General features: G+C 43.6%; 1 non-coding gene and 1 pseudogene across 1 annotated transcript; one reads left to right on the top strand and one right to left on the bottom strand.

Annotated features, from left to right (window-relative positions):
- The window catches only part of LOC131023277 (uncharacterized), a 132,829-nt pseudogene that overhangs the window by 4,409 nt on the left and 101,138 nt on the right, over nt 1-27,282 (bottom strand).
- LOC131024018 (small nucleolar RNA R71) lies at nt 4,030-4,136 on the top strand. Its single transcript, XR_009101614.1, has one exon. It is a non-coding gene; the product is annotated as a small nucleolar RNA R71 (small nucleolar RNA).

The raw sequence follows: 27,282 nt of genomic DNA on the forward strand, positions 1-27,282 counted from the left end.
CCCCAAACATCAAACAGCTCCACCTCAACAATGATATTCTGCGGCATCTCATCCCGCTTGGTAATGTTGCCCATGCGCTGGCATCGATCGCAAGATTTCACAAAAGCATGGCAATCTGCGAAAATTGAAGGCCAATAGAAACCGCTATGATTTATCTTTATGGCAGTGCGGTTGGCAGCAAAGTGGCCTCCACTAGGTGAGCTATGGCATTCTTCAATGATCTTGGGCCATTCATGATCTCTAACACATCGCCGAATAAAGCCATCGGCGCATCTTCGGTATAGGTAAGGATCCTCCCAATAATAAAACTTGACATCATGTAGGAACTTCTTCTTTTGATAATGCGACAACCCCTCGGGAAGAGCTCCAATAACCAAGTAATTGCTATACTTAGCATACCAAGGATCCTTAAATAACAGAGCCCATATTTGCTCATCGGGGAAGGATTCATTGATGGCCATCTTTGGATCATCCCCTTCGATCGGATTCTCCAAGCGAGACAAGTGGTCGGCTACCACATTCTCACGTCCCTTTCGATCTCGGATCTCCATATCAAACTCTTGCAGCAATAAAATCCAACGAATCAATCGAGGTTTGGAGTCCTTCTTCGTGAACAAGTAGCGGATGGCGGCATGATCAGTGTACACAATGGAATGAGTTCCAATCAAATAAGAACGGAACTTATCAAAGGCATACACCACAGCTAGCAGCTCCTTCTCCGTGGTTGTGTAATTTCTCTGAGCAGAATCCAAAGTTTTACTAGTGTAGTAAATTACCTTGAATAACTTATCCCTCTTTTGCCCCAACACAGCTCCTACGGCCCAATCGCTAGCATCGCACATCAATTCAAACGGAGCACTCCAGTCCGGTGTGATCAACACTGGCGTAGAGATCAGCGCGGCTTTCAACTTCTCAAAGGATACGCGGCATTCGTCGGTGAAGACAAACTTCACATCCTTCTCTAGTAAAGCACAAAGTGGCTTGGACAGTTTGGAGAAGTCTTTAATGAAGCGCATGTAAAATCCTGCATGCCCAAGAAAGCTCCGCACTGATTTCACAGAAGTAGGAGGTGGCAACTTTTCAATGGCCACGATCTTAGCACGATCCACCTCCAATCCTTGGGCAGAGACTCTATGCCCCAAAACAATGCCCTCACGGACCATGAAGTGGCATTTTTCCCAATTGAGTACGAGTGCCGTCTCCTCACATCACTACAATACTTGAGCAAGATTGTCCAGACAATTATCAAAGGAAGATCCAAAGACAGAGAAATCGTCCATGAATACCTCCATGATATTTTCAATCAACCCATGGAAAATCGCCATCATGCAGCGCTGGAACGTGGCAGGAGCATTGCAAAGACCAAAAGAAATTCTCCTAAAAGCAAAGATGCCACATGGATAAGTAAACGCGGTCTTATGCTGATCCTCCAGGGCTATCATAATCTGATTGTAACCCGAGAACCCATCCAAGAAACAGTAGTACTCATATCCTGCCAATCGGTCAAGCATCTGATCAATAAACGGCAAAGGAAAGTGATCCTTACGTGTGGCTGCATTCAACGCTCGGTAATCAATGCACACGCGCCATCCTGTGACCAGCCTCGTAGCTATGAGCTCATCTTTCTCATCCTTAACCACAGTCATGCCTCCCTTCTTAGAGAAAACTTGCGTCGGGCTCACCCACTCACTATCAGAGATGGCATAAATGATTCCTGCATCCAACCACTTGAGCACCTCCTTTCTCACAACTTCTTGCATTGTCGGATTCAAACGTCGTTGCGGCTGCACCTTAGGCTTGTATTCCTGCTCCATTAAGATACGATGCATGCAAATAGAAGGACTAATTCCTTTGATGTCGGAAATAGACCATCCTATAGCAGACTTGTATTTTCTCAAAACTCGCATCAACTTCTCCAACTCCAACGGAGATAGATAGGCAGAAACAATAACAGGAAAAGTTTCATTGTCACCCAAAAATTGGTACTTCAAGTGCTCTGGAAGTTGTTTCAGCTCAATTTTGGGTGTGGCGGAAGCTCTGGATGACTCCTCTGGCCTGGTTAAATCCTCTGGCTTGTTTGACTCCGCTGGCATAGCAGACTCCTCTGGCCTGGTTGAATCCTCTAGCGTGTTTGAATCCGCTGGCGTGGGGAATTCTTTTTCCACCGATTTCCTTCCCCCATCAACAGGTTTGCGAATATCCATGTAAGGCACAGGATCGATGGGATGTTTCTCTACGGCCTCCAGCTCTGCAATATAATATAAAATCTCATCACACGCCTCGTCTAGATTGGAATAAGGGTATAAGGACTGTGTGATGCACTTCTCCAAAGGATCCTTCACGGTTGCAGTGGAATCCACTACAGACTCGATTAAGTTGCAATCCTCGATTTGTGGTTCAGCTGGCTTCTTCATTGCATCATAGATGGATAACGTCATCTTTTCATCATTGACGCGGAAACTCAGATCTCCATCTTGCACATCTATCAACGAACGTCCCGTAGCTAGAAACGGACGTCCTAAGATCAATGGAGTATTCTTGTCCTCCGGCATGTCCAAGACTACGAAATCGACAGGAAAGATAAACTGCTCCACCTGCACTAGAACATCCTCCACAACGCCCTTGGGATATGTTATGGAACGATCTGCCATCTGCAATGCAATAGAGGTAGGCTTGATATCTCCAATCTCCAACCGGTTGAAAATAGAGAGAGGCATCAGATTGATGCTCGCCCCTAAGTCACAAAGAACACGGGAGAAGTTCTGCCCTCCAATCACACAAGCGATAGTGAAGCTCCCTGGATCCTTTTGCTTCAATGGTAGCTTCCTTTGTAGCACTACACTGCATTCCTCGGAAAGATTAATCGTCTCATATTTCCCCAATTTTCTCTTGTTGGAAACTGCATCCTTGAGGAATTTGGCATAGCCTGGCATATCTCTCAAAGCATCAAGTAGAGGAATGTTGATGTGAAGCTTTGAAAACATCTCCATGAACTTGGCCAACTTCTGATCCATCTTCGGCTTTGCCAGGCTATTCGGGAAGGGTGCTACAGGCTTGTACTCTGGCCTAGGAAACGTAGGAGTAGGGATAGGCTCCTTAACAGCTGAAGAGCTCGAATCCTTCTTAGGGGGAGGCGTCTGTTTCACTGCAAGCTCCTCCAAGTCATCATTGTCGTCTTCCACTACCTTGCCTTTTCCCTTGTCATTCTACGGTTCTGCAGAGGAATGGCGATTCCTCTGCTCTGTATGATTTTCATATTGAGTTCCACTCCTTAGATGAATTGCATTACACTGATTTTTAGGATTAATTTCAGTATTGCTAGGAAAGTGGCCCGGCTTGTGCTGTGTAGCTGCTTGGTTAGCCATCTGACCAACTTGATTTTCTAACATCTGCACCTGCTTAGAAAGTGCTGACACATTTTGCTCCATGTTGAACATTTTGGTTCCCAAGTTTGCCGAGTTTGTCTCCATCCCGGTGACCTTCACCAATACTTGCTTCATCATTTCCTCCATTGAATCTTTCTTTGGCTCATTGATGACTCCCCCACTAGAAACGGAAAATCCAGGTGGAGGCTGCAAAGCATTGTTGGGATTTGAATAGGAAAAATTTGGATGATTCCTATTATTTGGATGATACGGTGGATTGCCGCCCTGATGTCCTTGATAGTTTGGTCTATTGAATTGGTACTGCCGTTGGACATAATTAGCATCTTCCAGCTGCGACACATCAGGTAAACTCGCCTGCTGAGGAATTTTAGCTAGCAGTGCCTTTCTCTCCAACTCATACTGCTTTTGAAGAGCTTCATATTTCTCCTTAAAATCATCTCTTTCCTCATTCACAGCTGCAATTCTTCTCGTGGAATTTCTGTCATTCGGCCATTGGTAACTGTTGGAGGCCATCTCTTCTATCACACGATAAGCTTCCTTCGTATTTCTATGGAGAAGACATCCACCTGCAGTAGCATCCACCATACTTTTTGTTAGACCAGTCAAACCATTATAAAAGTGAATGATTTGCTGATCCTCCGTGAAACCATGTTGTGGGCAGTTCCTGAGCAACTCGCGAAATCTTTCCCAGGCATCATGAATGGTCTCATCTCCTAGCTGGGAAAAGTGAGAAATCTCTGCAATGATTTTCTGAGCTTTAGAAGCAGGAAAGTATTTTTCCAGGAAAGCTCTACACAAATCCTCCCATCCAGTAATAGCACCTCTGTCCAGACTCTTGAACCACTCCTTCGCTCTGTCTCTGAGAGAGAATCCAAACATCTTCATTCTGATGGCATCAGGTGGCACTCCATTCTGCTTAATAGTGTCGCAAATATCTAGAAACTGAGTGATGTGAGCATGCGGATTTTCAGAAGTCGCTCCACTAAACTGTTCAGCTTGCACCATGTTTATCAATCCCGGCTTCATGTTCTACTTGCATTTTTCATCTCCTTTGTCGCGTTTATTCATAGTTTTTTGGGCGTTTTCATTGAGTTCTTGAGAGTCTTTGGTTTGAATTGTTAAATTTGTGTGGAATAGACTACTCATCCGTGCTCGTGTTGTTTTTTATAGGTTTTGGACCCATTTTGTGGAGTTTTGGATGAAGCGTAGTGGAATACGCGAAGTGACGAGTCCATAGGCATGAACGGGGCAAGAATCGGGCATCGGATGAGCAAGAACGGGCGCCGGGAAGTCCGTGTGTCGGAGGACACGCGGCCGTGCGCGAGGACGGGCGCCGGGAAGTCGCGCGGTCCGGGCATGCGGCCGCATGCCACGGCCGCGCGAGGATGCAGAACCCGCTGGAAGACCGCGCGGGCCAGTCGCGCGGCCGCGCGAGGAGACCGCGCGAGCTCGCGCGGCCCAGCAATGCGGCCGCGCGACATGCCCGCGCGAGGAAGACAGGAAGTCTGGGAAGATCACGCGGTCCGGGGGGCGCGGCCGCGCGAGGTGGCCGCGCGAGCTCGCGCGGCCCAGCCATGCGGCCGCGCGACCAGCCCGCGCGAGGCGCCGAGTCAGCCCAACTTTTCTGCTTTTTCACCTAAAACGCGATTTTTGGAGGATTTTCGAGCTAGATGACCTAGGGCATATAAATACCATCTTTTAGCTTATCCCAGACATCTTTTATCATATTCTGACTTTTCCTAAGAGCTGTGAGACACGGAGCAAGAGCAAGACTGAAGAATCTCGATTTCTCTACGGTTTTTCATAGTTTTATGTTTATTAGTTTTATTGAGATTGTGATTATTAGTCATATGTCTATGTGTGGCTAAATCCCTTTTTCCCAGGGTTTAGGGAGTAAACACGATTCAATTTTCTGACTGTTGATTTAATTAATTGAGATTTATATTCCTTTCTATGTTCTTGTTATAATTGCTTGCTTTATTGCTTGATCACCAATTTAGCATTATCATAGGTTTTAATTTGAGATCGGGAGATGATAATTATAACCTGAACTAAGAACATAGAACACATTTATTCTAATTCTAAAGGGAATTAATAATTGTGAGGGCGTTAATCCTAGGAACTTTTAGGAGTTACATGTTAGAAGTGTGATCCAGGGATGGTAGCCTTGCATGTAATCAACGATTTGTATGCCACGGGAGTGGGTATGAATTAACTTTGAGATTGCCTTAGGAATTATCTCATTAATTGAATCAATCATGTTAGTTAGGAGAATCTGTTGAAACCTTTGCCTTGGGAAACTCTCTTTCTTCTGTTACTTCGCATTTTCACAGCTTGATTTCTTTTCAGTATTCCTTTATTTCAATTTAAATTTGTTTTCAAAAATCAAACCTTTACAATTCAGTTTTCCAGATAGAGTAAAGTAATTAAGAGTAGGCATTGATAATCATTAGTCTCTGTGGATTCGACCTTGTTTGCCACTATATACAATTGCACCCGTACACTTGCGGCGTGTAAATAAAATAGCGAACAAGTTTTTGGCGCCGTTGCTGGGGACTGATTTTTATCAGTACTATTCCGTTAATTGTTTGATACTACTCTGGACTTTTATTTCTGTTATTTATTTAAGTTTTTTTTACTTCTTTCTTGTGGTTCTAATTTGAAACTGGTTACTTGTTTAGGTGGTTTATGAACACAAGATCTAAAAATTTACCTCTAGTAGATTTTGATCCGGAACTTGAAGCTTCACTCCGCCAGAAAACTAAGGCCACACTCAAGACGATGGCCACTGCGGAAGAAGTCCGTGCATTGAGAGAGCAATTGCAAGCGGTGTTGGATGCTCAGAAAAATGCTGCTGAGCAGAAACAGCCGCCTATTGATGAGGCATTTACTCCACTATACCAGTACCAAGAACCGCCCAGAGTCAACGCGAGCAACTTTGAGTTAAGGACTGGGCTGATTACCATGGTACAACAGAACCAATATGGAGGTAGTGCCATAGAGGATCCGAATGTGCATTTGAGACAGTTTCTGGAGTTATGCAGTACTATAAAGATGAACGGCGTAGCAGATGATATCATTCGCCTTTGTCTATTTCCCTTTTCACTACGGGACAAGGCCAAGTCATGGTACCATACTCTGCAATTGGGAGCCAATCCAGCATGGGAAGATTTGGCACACCTGTTTCTGCGAAAGTTTCACCCTCCTGGTCTCACTTTGAAGTTGAAGATGGACATCGTTCAGTTTCAGCAATTTGAAGAAGAATCCTTAGCAGAAACATGGGAACGATATCAAGAGAAATTAAGGAAGTGCCCGTCCCATGGCTTTGATGAAGGGACTCTAGTCGTCATGTTCTACAATGCTTGTGGAGAGCGTACGAGGATGTTCATGGACACAGCAGCTGGAGGCTCCATACTCAAGAAGGGAAGTGCGGACGCGATGGAGATCATAGAAAGTATGGCAGCTACCAGCTACCAATGGCCGTCCGAGAGGGTGCAGCTGAAGAAAGTTGCTGCAGCATCTAGCTCAGATCCTTTGGCAGTGATCTCGACTCAGCTGGCAGAGCTGAGTTCACAAATTTCAGCAATGTCTATGGGAAAACCTGAACCAGCTGTGGAGGATCCGACAGGCATAGAAGACGCCAACTTCATTCATGGGAGGAACTTCGGGAATTTCCAGCGTGGACAGCAGAGTGGCTACAATAGAGGACAACAATATCAGCAAGGAGGCCGCTCACACCCGAATTTGTCATATGGGAATCCCAACAATGCAATTCAACCTCCACCAGGCTTCTCGGTTACCAACGGAGTGATAAACGAAGAGAAGAAGTCAAATCTTGAGGAGTTGCTAATGAAGTTCGTGGCCAAGTCCGACGAGAGGATGGAAAAGTTGGAGTCCAATGCTGCAGCTGTGGGAACCCAGATGAAGATGTTCGAGACCAATTGGGTCAATTGGCCAATGCGTTTACAAATCTACACCAACAGGGTCAGTTTCCGAGCAATACAACTGTTAATCCCAAGGAGCATTGCAAGGCAATCAATTTGAGGAGTGGGACTACTTATGAGGGACCCAAGATGCCTGAGGACGAGATCGTGTCGCCGGTTGATGAGAAAGAAGCTGAGGAGGTCACCGTTGAGGTTTCTGGCAAAAAGAAGAATGAAAAGCAGAAGACTACTTCGCCAGCAACAGTGACTTTGCCGTTCCCTCAGCGACATCAGAAGGAGAAGGTGAAACAGCAGTTCTCCAAGTTTTTGGAGATCTTCAAGAAGTTGCACATCAATCTTCCATTGGTGGAGGCGTTGCAGGAGATGCCACAATATGCAAAATTCTTGAAGGACATCATCTCGAGAAAGAAGCGGCTGGGAGAGTTTGAGACGGTGAATCTCAATGAGGAGTGCAGTGCGATCTTGCAGAAGAAGCTCCCAGCCAAGCTTAAAGATCCTGGCAGCTTCACTATTTCCTGCATCATTGGAGGCCAGCAGTTTGGGAAGGCGCTTTGCGATTTGGGGGCAAGCATTAATCTCATGCCCTTATCTATTTTCCAGCGGTTGGCTATTGGAGAGATGAAGCCGATGTCGATCGCGTTGCAGATGGCAGATAGGTCGGTGACGTATCCACGGGGGATAGTGGAAGACGTGTTGGTGAAGGTCAATGAGTTCATATTCCCAGCTGACTTTGTGGTGCTGGATTTTGAGGAGGACAAGACCATCCCGTTGATCCTAGGGAGACCGTTCTTGGCCACAGGAAGAGCCTTGATAGATGTGGCTAATGGGGAGCTCACTTTGAGAGTCAATGATGAGAGCCATACCTTCTCCATATATCGAGCTTTGAAGTTCTATGATGAGAAGGAAGACATTGACATGGAGGAGTGCAAGTTGCTGAGCCTAGTTGATTCCTGCGACACACCATCTTCATGGAAGGGTCTCGGCGACCCTCTTGAGGCTTGCATCTCTCATTCCTTTTTCTCTACTGATTTTGATTTTCCTCTTGATATGCATTTGTTTTCTGATGAGTTATTTGAGTGTTGTAGTGCATTGGAGAGTGTTGCAGAGATTGCACCTAGGAGAGGACGATTTCTGGAGCTGCGCACCGAGGAGGAGAAGAAAAAGATGGAAGAGGAAAATGGGACCGCCCCAAAGCTTGAGTTGAAGCCGTTGTCGGATCACTTGAGATACGCCTTCCTAGGTGATGGTGAGACGTATCCGGTAATTGTATCAGCTCATCTTACTTCTTGTGAATTGGATTCTTTGTTGCGTGTGTTGAGAAAGCATAAGTCTGCTATTGGTTGGTCGATCTCTGATTTGAAAGGGATTAGCCCAAGTGTCTGCATGCATAGGATTTTGCTTGATGATGATGCTAGGCCTAGAACGCAACCTCAAAGGCGCTTGAATCCTATTATGCAAGAAGTCGTTAGGAAAGAAGTGTTGAAACTGCTTGATGCTGGGATTATATATGCTATATCTGATAGTGAGTGGGTAAGTCCTACCCAAGTGGTGTCTAAGAAAGGGGGGATGACTGTTGTGAAAGGTGAGTCTGATGAGATGATTGCTACACGTGTGGTTACTGGTTGGAGAGTCTGTATTGATTATCGCATGTTGAATGCTGCTACTAGGAAAGACCACTTTCCCCTCCCCTTTATTGATCAGATGCTTGATAGATTGGCTGGGTATGTGTTTTACTGTTTTCTTGATGGTTATTCTAGGTACAATCAAATTATGATTGCCCCGGAAGACCAAGACAAGACTGCTTTTACTTGCCCATATAGGATTTTTGCTTATCGTCGCATGTCTTTTGGTTTGTGTAATGCTCCTGCTACGTTCCAAAGATGCATGATGGCTATTTTCCATGATCTGATTGAGAGTGTGATGGAAGTTTTCATGGATGATTTCTCTGTGTTTGGAAGTTCTTTTGATCATTGTCTAGAGAATTTATCTGTTGTGCTTGCTCGTTGTGAGGAAACTAACTTGGTGCTTAATTGGGAGAAGTGTCATTTTATGGTGCGAGAAGGCATTGTTCTTGGCCACAAAGTTTCAGCTGCAGGTTTGGAGGTTGATCGAGCCAAGATTGTTGCCATAGAGAAGCTCCCGCCACCAACCAATGATAGAGCAGTGCGCAGTTTTTTGGGTCATGCCGGATTCTACCGCCGCTTCATCAAGGACTTCTCAAAGGTTGCTAAGCCGTTGAGTCAGCTGTTGGAGAAAGATGTCAAGTTCTGTTTTGATGATGCCTGCACAGCTGCGTTTGAGACTTTGAAGAAAGCCTTGGTCACAGCTCCTGTTTTGATTGTTCCGGATTGGACGCAGCCATTCGAGTTGATGTGTGATGCTAGTGATATTGCTATTGGAGCTGCGTTGGGTCAGAAAAGGGACAAGATTTTTCGTGTCATCTATTATGCTAGCCGGACTTTGGATAAAGCTCAGGCGAACTACACGGTGACCGAGAAGGAGATGCTAGCAATTGTTTACGCTTTTGACAAGTTCCGCGCATACTTGATCGGGACGAAATCAATTGTGTACACTGATCATGCAGCCATCCGATTTCTCTTTGATAAAAAGGATGCCAAGCCACGACTCATTCGGTGGATCCTGTTGCTGCAAGAGTTCGATATAGAGATTCGGGATCGTCGTGGTTGTGAGAATGTGGTTGCCGATCATCTCTCTCGCCTAGAGAATCCGGTGGAAGGAGAGGAACTTCAAGTTTCAATCAAGGAGACATTCCCGGATGAGCAGATTTTGCAAGTGAGCTCGCCTAGACCATGGTACGCCGACTATGTGAATTTCCTGGCCGTCAAGTATCCTCCACCCAAGGACTTGAGCACTTATAAGAAGAAGAAATTCTATCATGATGTGAAGTTCTACATGTGGGAGAAATCTTTTCTCTACCGACGATGCGCTGACATGGTGATTCGCCGTTGTATGCCAGAAGAGGAGTGGGGACCGATCCTCACTCAATGTCATTCATCACCGAGTGGAGGCCATTTTGGAGCCAATAGAACTGCCTTCAAAGTCCTACAAAGTGGTTTTTATTGGCCCTCCATCTTTAAGGATGCCCACGCTTTCGTGTCTCGTTGTGATCGTTGCCAACGTATGGGTGGTATTTCTAAGAGGCATGAGATGCCTTTGACTAGCGTGGTGGAGGTCGAGTTATTCGACGTGTGGGGGATCGACTTTATGGGTCCGTTCCCTTCATCCTATGGGAACCAATACATCCTTTTGGCCGTTGAGTATGTGTCGAGATGGGTCGAAGCCATTCCCACCGCCAAGAATGATTCAAAGGTGGTGATGAAATTTCTGCAGAAGTACATCTTGTCGAGATATGGAGCGCCGCGAGCCTTAGTAAGTGATGGGGGATCACATTTCTGCAATCGATGGTTGGAGAGCTTGTTGAAGAGGAATGGAGTAAAGCATCATGTCACTACGGCATATCATCCTCAAGCGAATGGACAAACCGAGCTAGCCAACCGTGAGATTAAGCAAGTGTTGGAAAAGACTGTGAATGGAGGTCGTAAGGATTGGGCGATATTGCTAGATGACGCTCTTTGGGCGTATCGCACGGCATACAAAACTCCTTTAGGTATATCTCCATATCAATTGGTGTTTGGAAAGTCGTGTCATTTGCCGGTGGAGTTTGCCCACAAAGCGTTTTGGGCGGTGAAGAAATTGAATTTGGATTTTCATTCGGCTGGAAAAGAGAGGATGCTTCACTTGAGTGCTTTGGAAGAGTTTCGTGATCAAGCATTTGAAAACTCTAGCATTTATAAGGAGAGGACGAAGAGGTTTCATGACAAGATGATCCTCAAGCGAGAGTTTGCCGCAGGAGATCAAGTCCTTCTATTCAATTCCCGTCTTCGTCTGTTTCCGGGAAAACTGAAGTCGAAGTGGTCGGGACCGTTCACCATCTCCTAAGTTTTTCCTAATGGAACGATCGAGTTAAGCAAAGAAGGAGATGAGCCGTTTCGAGTGAATGGGCAGCGAGTGAAGGCTTACTATAGCCCGGATCAAGTCCACACGGTGGACGTCATTGATCTTCGTGATTGTTGAGTCATGAAGCGTCGAGCTATCGACGTTAAAATATCGCTTATTGGGAGGCAACCCAAAGTTTGTGAGTTTTTCTTTTGTTTTAGTACTTTAGTTTCGTTTTGTTTTTGTTCGTTTTTGTTGTTTGCTGCGTTTTTGCAGGAATAAACTAAAAAAAAAAAAAAATCGGGGAGTCGAACGCCCAGACCGCGCGGCCCAGGCGCGCGCCCGCGCGTCCAGCCCGCGCGACAAGTCAGGAGATTCTGGAGTGGCATGCGGTCCAGGGGCGCGGCCGCGCGAGGTGGCCGCGCGAGATCGCGCGGTCCAGGGGCGCGGCCGCGCGACACGACCGCGCGAGGAAGGCAGAAAACCGGAGCAGGTCACGCGGCCCAGGGGCGCGGCCGCGCGAGGAGACCGCGCGAGCTCGCGCGGTCCAGCCATGCGGCCGCGCGACGCGCCCGCGCGACCCGGACCCGGCTGCGACCCGCGCCAGAACCCGCCCTATTCGGTTTTTAATCCCTTTTATCCCTCTTTTCACGATTTTAACACACACAACACCCCACTTTTCACACACTAACACCCCAATTCATATTTCTCTCTTATTTTCTTCCATCCAATCCATCCAAGGTATGTTTTTCTTGCCCAATTACTTATGTTTTTCAATTCTTGGCATGATTTACTAGCTTTGACCGATTGTTTTGCTTTATTCCATGATTTATTTTCTTAGTTTCAAACTAGGGCTTTAATTGGGGATTTCTTGTTTGCTCTTGATTTCTCTTGATTCTATGCTTATATTTGGACGAATTCATGCTTAGGAATGTCTTATTTATCATGGGTAAACTTAATTGTTGGTCAATTTGAGCTCTTGGTGTGGATTTGGTTCATATGCTATGATGTGGGGGATGATGTTCTTTGGCCTTCTTCCTATGCTCTATATTGTTCTAGCTTATGTTCTTAATCACATGCTACATATTTTAAGCATAAGCAACGCATGAGTTTGGCCTTTGAATTGTTTTGGTGTGTTGGGTGGTGGCTTGATGTGCCTTGATTTTATTCTTCTTGTGTGTGTAATTTAAGTTTGGGGGATAGTTTATAATGCAGCATGTTTGGGTTTTGCAGTATCCCCAGCATGCCACCGAAAGGGAAAGCATCCCGGGCCGCCAAGGGAAAGGGCAAGGTTACTGGGTCGTCATCCAGAACCAATCGTGCGGCGCCGCCGGTTTTGGAGTTCTCACCGGCCCACTTCGGTGTGGAACTCCCTGATGATGCTTCACTGAAGAACTGGGAGAAGCTCATCCACATCCCGGTCAAGCCCACAAAGTACATCTGTCCAACCACTGTGGAGAAGTTGGGCATCCAGGATGATGTTTGGGCTATGGTCGATCGCGCGGGACTTCGACAGGTTTTCACAGGGAACTGGCACACTTATCGGATTCTCACGATCGAGTTCCTGTCAACTTTGAAGATCAAATATGATCGGACCATTCCCACGGAGTGCCAATTCCGCTTGCTTAACAAGGACTACGGGATGACTTGTAACAATTTCAATGACATTCTTGAAAGTCCGCGGAGCGGGATATATGGTGTTGCCGGTTTTCAACCGCAGCAGTTATGGGCTGCCATGGCTGATTTGACTCTTGAGGACACCAAGCATTTCGTCACTGGCCGTGCAAAGGCCAAAGCATTGAGAAACCCGGTCTTCAGATACCTACAGCGGGTGATGGCCTACAATTACTTTGCTCGGGAGAATGTGGGCAACCTACGTTCTGACGAATTGCTTCATTTGAACTGTATGCTCACCGGTGACAAGATTGATTTAGCCCCTCAGTTGCTAGATCAATTTCACAGTCAGCTCACCTCCCCGACCGCCTCCATTGGCATTGGAGGATTTGTCACCGCCCTCGCTCTCGACTTGGAACTTGAGATCACGAAGACCGCGGTTTCTGAAGACATTTTGGTGGATTTGAAAGTGCTAAAAGCAGCGGGACACATCACGGGTGGCCGGAACTTATCCTGGATCTTGAAGCCAAAGCTATACTTTCCATTGCCCAACCCGCACTTGACCACTGTGCTGGATGTGGCAGATCATTCGAACTGGCTGCTGAACACCCCGGAGCACCTCAACCTCATACGCCAGCGCCCACCGGCAACACAGGCAGGACGGTCAGCGGCAAGAGATGAAGCTGCAGAGGAGGAAGCAGCTTATGAAGCAGGGGGCGACGTGCCCCAAGAGTCTGAAGCGGGGACTTCATCCTACTTTCCCCACCATCATGCACCTCCGCCGCCGCCCGCTGGATACGATTTTCCTGCCATGGAGCAGCTGCTATACGGCCACATGGATGCCGGCTTTGCCACGATGCAGCAACACATGTACGGCCACATGGATGCAGGTTTCCAAAACCTGCAAACCAACATGTACGGCCACGTGGACAATCAATTTGCTGCATTCCAGAGGCACCAACAGGGCTACTTTGATGCCCAATTTGAAGCCGAGCGCGCTGCCCGCCTACGGCAACATGAGGAGTATATGCGCCAACATGCGGCGTATATGAGGTCGATGAATGATTGGCAGCGAGCCTTCCCAGGACCGCCGCAGGATCCTCAGGACCCGCCGGCCCCTTGAGCCCCGGTGAGTTCGACTCCATGCCCTACACTTCCTTTTCAAACTTATTCTTCCTTGTGGAGAATAAGTTTGGGGGGATGTGGCTGTGTGGGCACTCTATCTTTACTGTTTTGTTTCTTTTTAGTTTGTCTTAGTAGTTTTGAGTCTTGTTTGCTTTGTTGAGAAGTTGTCAGTCTTGTTTTTGTTTGTCGCTCTGTGTTGATACCTTGGTGAAAAGATGAGATGTGCATGGTATAGTTGGATGACTGGCCTATGATGATTTCTGTTTTAAAATGGTAAAACTGCATGTGTTTGTGTTGACATTGTTGAGATTGAGCATGATTGATAAATGATAAGCATGATCTTTAATGTGTTCGCAATCAATGAAATAAGCTGTGAGATTTGAGCCTTGACTGTCACTATTTTCCACAGTCTTATTTTTGTTTCTTGAGTGTTTGTTCAAGCATGCTTGTTTCTCGCTAGAACTTGTCTTGGTTTCTCCCTCGAGGTCACACAGTGTGCTTAATAACTGAGAGATGATAGAAGGCCATCTTTGCTAGCCCATATATCCCATACTTGTCCTTTTACTCTATATGATCCTAGTTTTGCCCCTTTGAGCTTTTATTATCCATTTTATTTGGTTTAGCCGTGGGTGGGAACTTGGAGTTTGTTGCTATGGGAATGTTGGTTTGTGGAGGTGTGTGATCATGATTTATGAACTTTGTCTTTGATTGGAAAAATCCTAGTACCCTACAAGTCTAAAAAAAAAAAAAAAAAAAAAAAAAAAAAAGAGTGAAAAAATCGAAAAAAAATGGATACATAGGATACATAGAAGGTCATATTGTCATGAGAGATAATTGTTGTGTTGTGGTGAATTATATATTGAAAATTTGGTTTTATGAAAGGTGGAGGATAGAATCGAGCAAGAATGCTATAAGGTTGGTGATGATGTTACTTTGATTTGCATCTTTGAGTCACTTAGCCAAACATATCCTACCTTACCAAAGAGCCCACATTACAACCTTCAATAAAGACCTTTTTGATCTTGGTTATAGGAGCACACATTTAGTGATGGAGAGGTGAGACGATTGACAAGCTTATGGATGAGTGCATGTTTAGCTTGAACTGAGCGTATACACGTCCTTTCTGATTGATACACTTGAGAGTTGAGAGTTCGTATTTTCTTTATCTTTTTGGTGAGGATTGCGAGTCGTTGAAGACTATAATTTGAAGTTTGTCATGAGTGTCATTTCTTGATGATAGGAGACACAAATGCATGCTATTGTTTTTGTTGATAAATCTGAAGCCACAAGGTTATCCACTTTTCTCTGCGCTCTTGTCGATTCATCTGTGGTTCATCTTTGTTTTTGTCCGAGGACGGACAATGGTTTAAGTTTGGGGGGTTGTTCTACTTGCATTTTTCATCTCCTTTGTCGCGTTTATTCATAGTTTTTTGGGCGTTTTCATTGAGTTCTTGAGAGTCTTTGGTTTGAATTGTTAAATTTGTGTGGAATAGACTACTCGTCCGTGCTCGTGTTGTTTTTTACAGGTTTTGGACCCATTTTGTGGAGTTTTGGATGAAGCGTAGTGGAATACGCGAAGTGACGAGTCCATAGGCATGAACGGGGCAAGAATCGGGCATCGGATGAGCAAGAACGGGCGCCGGGAAGTCCGTGTGTCGGAGGACACGCGGTAGTGCGCGAGGACGGGCGCCGGGAAGTCGCGCGGTCCGGGCATGCGGCCGCATGCCACGGCCGCGCGAGGATGCAGAACCCGCTGGAAGACCGTGCGGGCCAGGCGCGCGGCCGCGCGAGGAGACCGCGCGAGCTCGCGCGGCCCAGCAATGCGGCCGCGCGACATGCCCGCGCGAGGAAGACAGGAAGTCTGGGAAGATAACGCGGTCCGGGGGGCGCGGCCGCGCGAGGTGGCCGCGCGAGCTCGCGCGGCCCAGCCATGCGGCCGCGCGAGGCGCCGAGTCAGCCCAACTTTTCCGCTTTTTCACCTAAAACGCGATTTTTGGAGGATTTTCGAGCTAGACGACCTAGGGCATATAAATACCATCTTTTAGCTTATCCCATACATCTTTTATCATATTCTGACTTTTCCTGAGAGCTGTGAGACACGGAGCAAGAGCAAGACTGAAGAATCTCGATTTCTCTACGGTTTTTCATAGTTTTATGTTTATTAGTTTTATTGAGATTGTGATTATTAGTCATATGTCTATGTGTGGCTAAATCCCTTTTTCCCAGGGTTTAGGGAGTAAACACGATTCAATTTTCTGACTGTTGATTTAATTAATTGAGATTTATATTCCTTTCTATGTTCTTGTTATAATTGCTTGCTTTATTGCTTGATCACCAATTTAGCATTATCATAGGTTTTAATTTGAGATCGGGAGATGATAATTATAACCTGAACTAAGAACATAGAACACATTTATTCTAATTCTAAAGGGAATTAATAATTGTGAGGGCGTTAATCCTAGGAACTTTTAGGAGTTACATGTTAGAAGTGTGATCCAGGGATGGTAGCCTTGCATGTAATCAACGATTTGTATGCCACGGGAGTGGGTATGAATTAACTTTGAGATTGCCTTAGGAATTATCTCATTAATTGAATCAATCATGTTAGTTAGGAGAATCTGTTGAAACATTTGCCTTGGGAAACTCTCTTTCTTCTGTTACTTCGCATTTTCACAGCTTGATTTCTTTTCAGTATTCCTTTATTTCAATTTAAATTTGTTTTCAAAAATCAAACCTTTACAATTCGGTTTTCCAGATAGAGTAAAGTAATTAAGAGTAGGCATTGATAATCATTAGTCTCTGTGGATTCGACCTTGTTTGCCACTATATACAATTGCACCCGTACACTTGCGGCGTGTAAATAAAATAGCGAACACTTCAGCTCGAACGTGTTGGCTTGTACAGTTGGTCCCCATCTGCCTCCTTGAAATTGATCAACCCGAGGCTGATACATGTGATTCAGTGGTGGCTCTGGTGGAGGAGCCCGGTTGCGCTCTCTCTCTTCGTCTAGATGCCTCTGAAGGTGAGTCACGGCTCGCACAAGAGTTTCAAGGTCCATGTTATTCTGTTGCTCTGCCATTGCTTGCTTCTTTTTTTCGTGGTTGTCTCTTTTGTACTGCTTATTAAGATTGCGTAAAGTCTTGTTAATTTCAGGATCAAACTCAAAAAGAGGAGTATCGTGAGATCTTGTGCTCATACGCAACCTACAGAAACACACTTTTCAAAAAAATTAGAACAAAAATAAAAACAAATAAAAACCTGAAGTACTATAAAGTCCTATCAAAAATATTAAAGCAATTTCTTATCAAATCCCCGGCAACGGCGCCAAAAAGTTGATCACTAAATTATTAGCACAAAATACCGCAACTAACACGGTGTAATTGTAGCACAGAAATAGTAACCAGATATCGTATCCACAGGGATTGACACAACGAAACGACTTTATCTATCTCCTAAACAGACTTAAATAGTAGACAGGCAACAGAACGTAGAGATTGGTTGATCTAAACTAAAACGCAAATAACAGTAATTAAAATCACGTAGGAAAATATCAAAAATAAAAGACAACTGATCCTAGGGTAGTAAATTCATCAATTAAATCTACGCAATTAATCTATTAATCCTATGTACCAATTTAATCCAGTTATGATGAGAGATCGCTTAATTAACCAATTACTCTCGCTAGAGCAGCAATGATCGTAGATTAGTAAATTCTCTATCTCCGTTAGGTCTCAAGAAAATCTACTAACTCCCAATAGCTCCTAAGAATTGCTCCCTATGATCCACCTATCTCCGCTAGGTCTCAAGGTTAAAATCATATCATACATTCCTGAATCCGCTAAACAGTTATCTCCGCTAGGTCTCAAACCGAATAGCTAAACATGCAAACTATTGGCCAAATAATTCACAAGAAAACAAGTACCAGGAATTATGAATCATAAACTGGAAGGCATAAAGGTATTAACAAATAAATCACATAAATTCAATCAACTATTTACAAACCCTAGAATCAGCTAAAGGAAACTAGCCAGACATGCTTAAATAAAACATAAACATACTTAAATAGAATGCAATTGTAAAAACTGAATTATATAAAAACCGAATGAAAAACGATTGTATCGCTTGAATCTTCAATCTTCAATCTTGATCCAAGCCTTAAAACTAGAAAGCAATAAAATTCTAAAGCTAAAAACTAAAGTATGAATTGAAGGAATATTAAACTGAATTAACGTTCCGCTTTGCCCGATGATCGTTTCTTGGATTATTATTAATTTATCATACAACGATTAATCCTAACATGCTCCTATGAATTTAACAGCTGCACGTTGGAGTTCAGAAATACCTGAAGAATTCAGAAGAATTCGCAGATTCGCATCTGAACAGACCAGTCAGCTTCAAGCCTTCGTTTGAAGCCTCAAACGTCCTCACATCGTATTTCGCTCAGAAATACAACTTCTTCGTCTTCGAGAGAGCTTTCCGTGGCCGCCTGATTCGTCTGAATCGGAGTTCTGTGGAGGAAGTTATGGCCGTTTTACGGAGACTGCCAGAACTTGGTTTCCTGCGAAAATCTGACTCCAGCTCTGATCTTCTCGACTGTATCCCGCTTAGCTTTCACCGTTGGATGGACAACGATCTATGAAAGTCCCAAGAGAGAAATAAGTCCCACACGTTTTTCTTCCCTGTGCCCCACAGCTCTCAAAACCCTAATATTTTATCAGTGTGTTTTCCTGAGAGCTGACAGCTGTATTTAAATAAAATTAAATACGTGTGGGCACAGAATTAGTGTAGGAGGCGTCTTTCTCTCCTTCTAGGGCTAGGAGACATTGGGCCAGTCCAGGGACCAGATACAAGGAATAAAGATGGGCCTCAAATAAATTAATTTATCTATGGTCAGCCCAGATCATAATTAATTTATAAATATCAGTTCATTCCACTAGAGAACCGATACTGACTTACCCCTTTATTGCCGGTGATGAGTCGGGGGGCTTGTATTTAGACTTATTAAATCTCCGTATTTAAAATATCCGACATCCATTAATTAATTAGAGCTCTGACAGCTTAAATTAATTAATCTCTTTATAAATCCTTAAGCAGTACCACTCAAACTTTATTATTGCGCCTGAACTTAATCAACCTGCAGGGTTTAACGCAATAAACCTTATGGAGCTCCTTAAGGGGATGTCATTATCCTATACCGGATACGGGTACTAATACAGATAATCAAATATCATATATTAACCGCTATCACCCAAGATACAGAGTACTCGAGTTAGTATATAACTTTCACCCATAGTAAGTCAAAGTGATATACGAATTAACATATATATCTGAATACTTATTATTATTAAGATCTTATAAGTCACCGAGATCTTGATTCTTCACTTAAGTCAGATAGAAGAATACATCTCAACTGTGGTCCTATCAATACGTAATGACGTACCAATATAGACAAGTAGCCAAGACAAACTACTTCCATCTATACTGCAGCCTAAACCAATAACTTGTCCAAGAGTTATTTCGGCTGTGATCATATTATATCTCTTAAGGTTATTCCAATTATATGGTCTTCTGTGATCTACAACACACCATATAATCTACTTATATAGAGATAAAGAACATACATATGCAATCATGAACACAATCAGATAGGAGATTAGATAGTGAACTTAGGAAACATTGTATACAAGCATAAAACGTTCTTGCTTTCAGTATACAAATCCAACAATCTCCCACTTATACTAAAGCAAACTTTTAGTATACAATGCGTCTATTTACCAATCACCTAACACTTCTCCCACTTATACTTAAAGTTTCCTAAGTGGGTGGCATCAATCTGGCATCCATCGCATTCCCATCTTTCAATGACCATTTGCGATAAGCCTTTTGTGAAAAGATCAGTAGGTTTCTGGAGGTAGTGGTCAAACCAAAAGGTTTTACTTCCCAAGGAAAACACATAGCTCGAGGTAATTATTCTTTGTTCCGGTCAGCCTGGAAATCCGAAACCGTATAATCCAAAAAGGGAACTAAACTGTCTAACTGGTAAACTATCCTTATTCTCTAGTCAGGGACTTGAAAATATAATTTACCACAGTTCAGTATCCTTAACTAGGATTATACTGATATCTTATAACCATGCTAACTGCATAGCAAATATAAGATCTCGTAAATAGTAAACCATACATGAAGCTATCTACTGCGGAAACGTAGAATATTGCCTTCATTTCCTCAACCTTAATAGGCATCTTAAGACATAGTCTTTAGATAAAGGAACGCCATATCTAAAAGGTAGCAATCCTTTCTTGGCGGTATTCATACTAAAACGAGCATTCACAGTATCAATGTAAGACACTCGAGATAAGCCCAACATCCTTTTCTAGTGATCCCTTATAACCTTGATCACAAAGATGTATACTGTACCTCCTTAGTCTTTCATCTGAGACTGTTCGGATAACCATTACTTTATGTCTTGACAATAGCTCCATATTGTCGCCAATTAGGAGGATATTATCTACATAAAATGCAAGATAAACCACATCACCGATGACACGAGAGCGATTGACACGAGATGCTTCTCTCCCTCCCTCACGTAACCTTCAGGTTGATGCAAATGGATGTCCTTACCTTTTCCAAGGTAATGTATATGACATCCATTTGCCAGGCCTCGATGGTTTAAGTGAGCTGCTATGGGTAAAATGATCCGAATGTTCTGAGCATGGTACTGGCGAAAATATCATCATAACCTATACCCTTACACTGGGCATAACCTTTTCGCCACCAGTCTAGCTTCGAAAGTTACGACCTTGCTCATTCGGGCCTGTCATTATCTTGTATACTCACTTACTACCTAAGGCTTTACTGCCTCCTGGTAGCAAGATTTTCTAGTATACACCCATATTCTTAATGGATTGCTCCATTGAGGCGTGCCAGGAATCTACATTCTCGTCTTCCACTAATTCCAAGTAGATATCTGGGTCGATTCTCTTATATTCACTACTAGGGACTGAATCCAAAGATCCTCCCAAGAACATAAATCGATCGGGTTGACCCACAACCCTCCCACTACAATGGATCTGTGGTGGCACATGTGTGTCAACAGTGCGTGCAGTGTCTTGTGGTACAAAACTCTTGCACACTTGGCTTGGGTGATGGAATCGCCTGTCTAATGTCTTCAATTTCTTGAAGCACACTATCTGACTTGGATTAGTGATTACTCACATAGTCCACTTCTAAGAATCGTGTGTCATTGCTAATAACCACCTTCTGATTCTTTAGGACTATTTGCAAAGATGCATAACTCATCATCAAACATATTTATCCAAGAGTGACCTATTTCTTCTCTCCACTACACCATCTTATATAGGGATTACACGGTGTAGTAAACTGGGTTGGAATCCCAAACTCTGATAATGAATCAGAAAAGATCATTCCTAACACATTATTGGCCTTTTATCCCCTTTGTCATGAATGACCCGGTCTCCATCTTTTCCTCTATACAGGATTCGCAGGTTCCAAATGGTACAACCTGGACTGAATCCAATGTACTATTTAGACAAGAGCCTTTGGATCCTGTTAAGATAGATGTGACCTAATCTAGGGTATCAATTTATGTGTAAGATCCTCATGAGAGATTAGCCTTAACTTTTCTCTTTCTTTTGTTCGATGATGTAAATGCAATATAAAGGTATTTTGTAGACAAGTTATAGTATGAAGAGAGATGTTCAAAAATACCAGAATAGACAACTTTGTCATTTCTTATGATAGAAACATCACTATCAAAATGACATAAGATCCATCTATTCAAAATTTTGGAACATGATAAGGAACTCTCAAAAAACTAAACTATGTCTTTAGAACTTAAAGACAAGTCTCCAATTGTAACAACTGCGACTCTAGTCACGTTGCCTATGAAGACTATCATCTCATCACTTCTCAGCTTCCTTGTCAGCTTATAAAAAGCCATGCAAGATGTAACAATCATTATCAGTTTCTCTCGTTATCCACTACTCAAAACTGAGTAGAAAACGAGCTGACATGTCTCAGTTACTATAGCAAGTGAAGTAACCCTTTGCCTTGAGTATTGAAAGAAGAAATATCCAATACTCAATCTTATCACACCACTACTCCCACTATTTCCCTTGTCTTACTTGGCCCTTGGACCCTTCTTCTTCCCGTCATTTGACGAAGAAGATGGCTCACCTTTGGCAATAACAAGTGCTTGCACATCTCTTTCCCACAACTTCCGTAGCCGTAACTAGAGTAACTCAAAAGAAATATCTTTCTTGCTCATAACAGCATTGAGGCGGAAGTTCTTAATTAAAAGACTTGGGAAGAGAGTTCAGGATGATATCGACTTTTGCCTCACCGTCGATACTCCCACTGAGCAAGTCAAGCCCGTCAAAATTTGCATGACATGCTCGTGCACTGAGCTGTGCTCACTCATAAAATTAACAAGATTACTCTCATCAAATTTAAATGGGCAGCTCAGTCCGACTCTCCGAACACTTTCTTGAGATTCAGCATGATGCTAATGGCATCGTCCATGCCCTGATGTTGGAACTACAAGGTTTGTGACATTATACTCATAATATAGCATATAGCCACATTATTCGTCTTATGCCACCTTTTATGTAATTCCTTTTTCTCATCAGTTGACTCATTGTTCGGACCAATAGAACGTGAAGTAGTAAGCAACACAAAAAATTGTGTTAGTTTGTGATAAGATAAAAAATCCAAAACTGCGTTTCCATTTTATATATGTGGACCGGTTAAAAGACTTTGTGCAAGAATAAATAAAACAGTAGGAGACATAGACATATCTGAAAGTAACGAACATAAAGCACATAATTCGTAACAATAATATTGTAACCTTTTGATAAAACAATATTAATGAAACCTCCAACACCTCAAAGAATTCCATGTGCAAGCCACGTGGGGTGGACGTTTACACACGAACTCCTCAACCAGACTATTTACCTAGTCATTTGATTTCTATCCATGTCAACTTAACCTTTTGACAAAAGAAATCAATAGTTGGCGCCTTAACTAGACCATATCATCATCAAGAAGGGACTCCTTTGGGAGTTGTACATTGTACTTGATATGATATCTAAGCAATGACCACACTTTAACCTTAAAAATTAAATTCTCGAAATTAGCATACTCACTCGGACCATGCCGCTTTCAATTTAATTTTCTTGGTTATCTTATTTAATACCATTCTCCAAAGTACTTGTGAAAAATTATACAAGTAAGCCACGTGGGGTGGACGTTTACTGCATAACTCCCACTACTTTAATGGTTTTAAATATTTTTATAGAAACCTCTTCTGACAAACTTATGAAAAATAAATATGAAGTAAGCCACGTGGGGTGGACGTTTACTCACATTGCTAATCACTTTGTCTAGAGACCGCATGTGGAGGTCTATATAAATTTAAGAATAAAAATCATTAAACAATTACCACAATCTAACTTTGAAATTAAATTCTCGAATTTTGACATACACACTCGGACCATGTCGTATTCAATTTAATTTCTTAGTTATCTCATTTAATTCCATCTTCTAAAGTACTTGTGAAAAATTACACGAGTAAGCCACGTGGGGTGGACGTTTACCGCATAACTCCTACTACTTAAATGGATTTAAATACTTAATAGAAATCTCAACTCAACAAACTTGTGAAATCGAACATGAAGTAAGCCACGTGGGGTGGACGTTTACTCACATCTCAATCACTTTGTCTTGAGACCGTTTGTGGTGATCTAAATAATTTTTAATCATCTATAAAATTATGAAAAGCTTAGTCTTTTTCTTTCAAAAGGTTTGATTATGCTCAACTCATAAACCTAAACATGCTTCTCTAGAACGCAACATGTAAAACATGCTCGCAGAATTCTAAAACATATTTAGGAAAATGATAAACCTACTATCATGCTTGTCTAAGCGCAGTTAATAAACAAATATTAACAAGCAAAGACGTGCAAAAGCAGGTAAAGAGCATAAGGGATTAACAACCACGACATGCAAAGAACAGAATAAAAGAATTAAAATTCTTCGTGACCCATTCGTGGAATCCCAACATCTATTCTATTACATTTAAAACAGAAAAGAAAAGCCCAAAAACGAAACTTGGCCCGAACACATTAGGCCCGTCCTTGGAAATTAGGGTTTGGGCCCCCTAGGGTTTGAGACACGCAGCTAGGGTTTGGAAACCCTAGCTGCCGCCGTCACCTCCCATGGCAGCCGCCCCGTTGCTCGGCAGCAGCCCGGCGTGCCAGCCACCAGCGCGAGCAGCAGCCCGGTCGGCAGCTCTCCAGCGGCGTCCAGCAGCACTCCTCGGTGCCTCCAGCAGCAGCGGCGGCCCTCCAGCAGCTCCAGCGCACGGCGACAACAACCTGGCAGATGACCAAGCAGTGCAGCGCTGGGCGCGCAGCACGCAACCCGCAGGCACGCGTGCGCACAGCCCCAGCACGCCCAGCCCTCGCCCCTTGCCGACTCCAGCGCGGACCTCAGCTCGGCAGCAGCAGCAGCAGGCCCCGGCGCGGGCACGACAGCAGCGTGGGCACCCGGTCTCGGCGGCCTTGGCGCACAGACAGCAACTCGGCAGCAGCGGCCGCGCAACGTCCGCCGGGCGTGCAGCGCGCAAAGCGCGCACGCGCAACCCTGGGCGCGCACAGCCCCTACTCGCCTCCGTCCATCCTCGCCTCGCCACCAGCCCACTTCCTCGCACAGCCCCGGTACCGAGAGCAGCAGCGGCCGCGCGGCGCCTGACTGGGCACGCTGTGCACGGCGTGCGAGCACCCGCGCGCGCGCAGCCCCTCGGCGCCCGCAGCCCTATCTGCCCGGTCCCGTACGCAGCCAACCTCCGTTCTTCGATGTTGATTCGTCGTCGTTCTCGTCTCGATTTCCAACAATTTCAGATTACAAAGGAAAAACAAAACAAATTGAAATCCTAATCTAACCACGGATTTTTCTCGTGGTGAAAAACGATTACAACGTCAAAACGACGTATCCCACGAATCAACAGACCACGAAGAACAGCAGCAGTAAAAACAACGCACATTATTAATCGTACATAAATTAATAATAGAGCCAAGAAATTAATCCTGGGCTCTGATACCAATTGAAGGAATATTAAACTGAATTAACGTTCCGCTTTGCCCGATGATCGTTTCTTGGATTATTATTAATTTATCATACAACGATTAATCCTAACATGCTCCTATGAATTTAACAGCTGCACGTTGGAGTTCAGAAATACCTGAAGAATTCAGAAGAATTCGCAGATTCGCATCTGAACAGACCAGTCAGTTTCAAGCCTTCGTTTGAAGCCTCAAACATCCTCAAATCGTATTTCGCTCAGAAATACGACTTCTTCGTCTTCGAGAGAGCTTTCTGTTTCCGCCTGATTCGTCTGAATCGGAGTTCTGTGGAGGAAGGTATGGCCGTTTTACGGAGACTGCCAGAACTTGGTTTCCTGCGAAAATCTGACTCCAGCTCTGATCTTCTCGACTGTATCCCGCTCAGCTTTCACCGTTGGATGGACAACGATCTATGAAAGTCCCAAGAGAGAAATAAGTCCCACACGTTTTTCTTCCCTGTGCCCCACAGCTCTCAAAACCCTAATATTTTATCAGTGTGTTTTCCTGAGAGCTGACAGCTGTATTTAAATAAAATTAAATACGTGTGGGCACAGAATTAGTGTAGGAGGCGTCTTTCTCTCCTTCTAGGGCTAGGAGACATTGGGCCAGTCCAGGGACCAGATACAAGGAATAAAGATGGGCCTCAAATAAATTAATTTATCTATGGTCAGCCCAGACCATAATTAATTTATAAATATCAGTTCATTCCACTAGAGAACCGATACTGACTTACCCCTTTATTGCCGGTGATGAGTCGGGGGGCTTGTATTTAGACTTATTAAATCTCCGTATTTAAAATATCCGACATCCATTAATTAATTAGAGCTCTGACAGCTTAAATTGATTAATCTCTTTATAAATCCTTAAGCAGTACCACTCAAACTTTATTATTGCGCCTGAACTTAATCAACCTGCAGGGTTTAGCGCAATAAACCTTATTGAGCTCCTTAAGGGGATGTCATTATCCTATACCGGATACGGGTACTAATACAGATAATCAAATATCATATATTAACCGCTATCACCCAAGATACAGAGTACTCGAGTTAGTATATAACTTTCACCCATAGTAAGTCAAAGTGATATACGAATTAACATATATATCTGAATACTTATTAGTATTAAGATCTTATAAGTCACCGAGATCTTGATTCTTCACTTAAGTCAGATAGAAGAATACATCTCAACTGTGGTCCTATCAATACGTAATGACGTACCAGTATAGACAAGTAGCCAAGACAAACTACTTCCATCTATACTGCAGCCTAAACCAATAACTTGTCCTAGAGTTATTTCGGCTGTGATCATATTATATCTCTTAAGGTTATTCCAATTATATGGTCTTCTGTGATCTACAACACACCATATAATCTACTTATATAGAGATAAAGAACATACATATGCAATCATGAACACAATCAGATAGGAGATTAGATAGTGAACTTTAGGAAACATTGTATACAAGCATAAAACGTTCTTGCTTTCAGTATACAAATCCAACAATCTCCCACTTATACTAAAGCAAACTTTTAGTATACAATGCGTCTATTTACCAATCACTTAACACTTCTCCCACTTATACTTAAAGTTTCCTAAGTGGGTGGCATCAATCTGGCATCAATCGCATTCCCATCTTTCAATGACCATTTGCGATAAGCCTTTTGTGAAAGATCAGTAGGTTTCTCCAATATGTGAGAATTTATTCTTTGAGCACAAAAACCTCGATTTACGAATAATCGTATAACTTGGTACTTACTCTCCATGTGTTTAACCCCTTGTGGTTCTTGGATTCCTTAGAGTTCGCAACTGCACTTGAGGTATCACGAAGGTGATGCTCCCACGCAAACTAGGAATTACCCTTAGATCCTGGAGGTAGTGGTCAAACCAAAAGGTTTTACCTCCCAAGAAAAAACACATAGCTCGAGGTAATTATTCTTTGTTCCGGTCAGCCTGGAAATCCGAAATCATATAATCCAAAAAGGAACTAAACTGTCTAACTGGTAAACTATCCTTATTCTCTAGTCAGGGACTTGAGAACATAATTTACCACAATTCAGTGTCCTTAACTAGGACTATACTGATATCTTACAATCATGCTAACTGCATAGCAAATAT

The sequence above is a fragment of the Salvia miltiorrhiza genome, chromosome 4 (assembly GCF_028751815.1).
Source record: "Salvia miltiorrhiza cultivar Shanhuang (shh) chromosome 4, IMPLAD_Smil_shh, whole genome shotgun sequence".
Lineage (NCBI taxonomy): Eukaryota > Viridiplantae > Streptophyta > Magnoliopsida > Lamiales > Lamiaceae > Salvia > Salvia miltiorrhiza.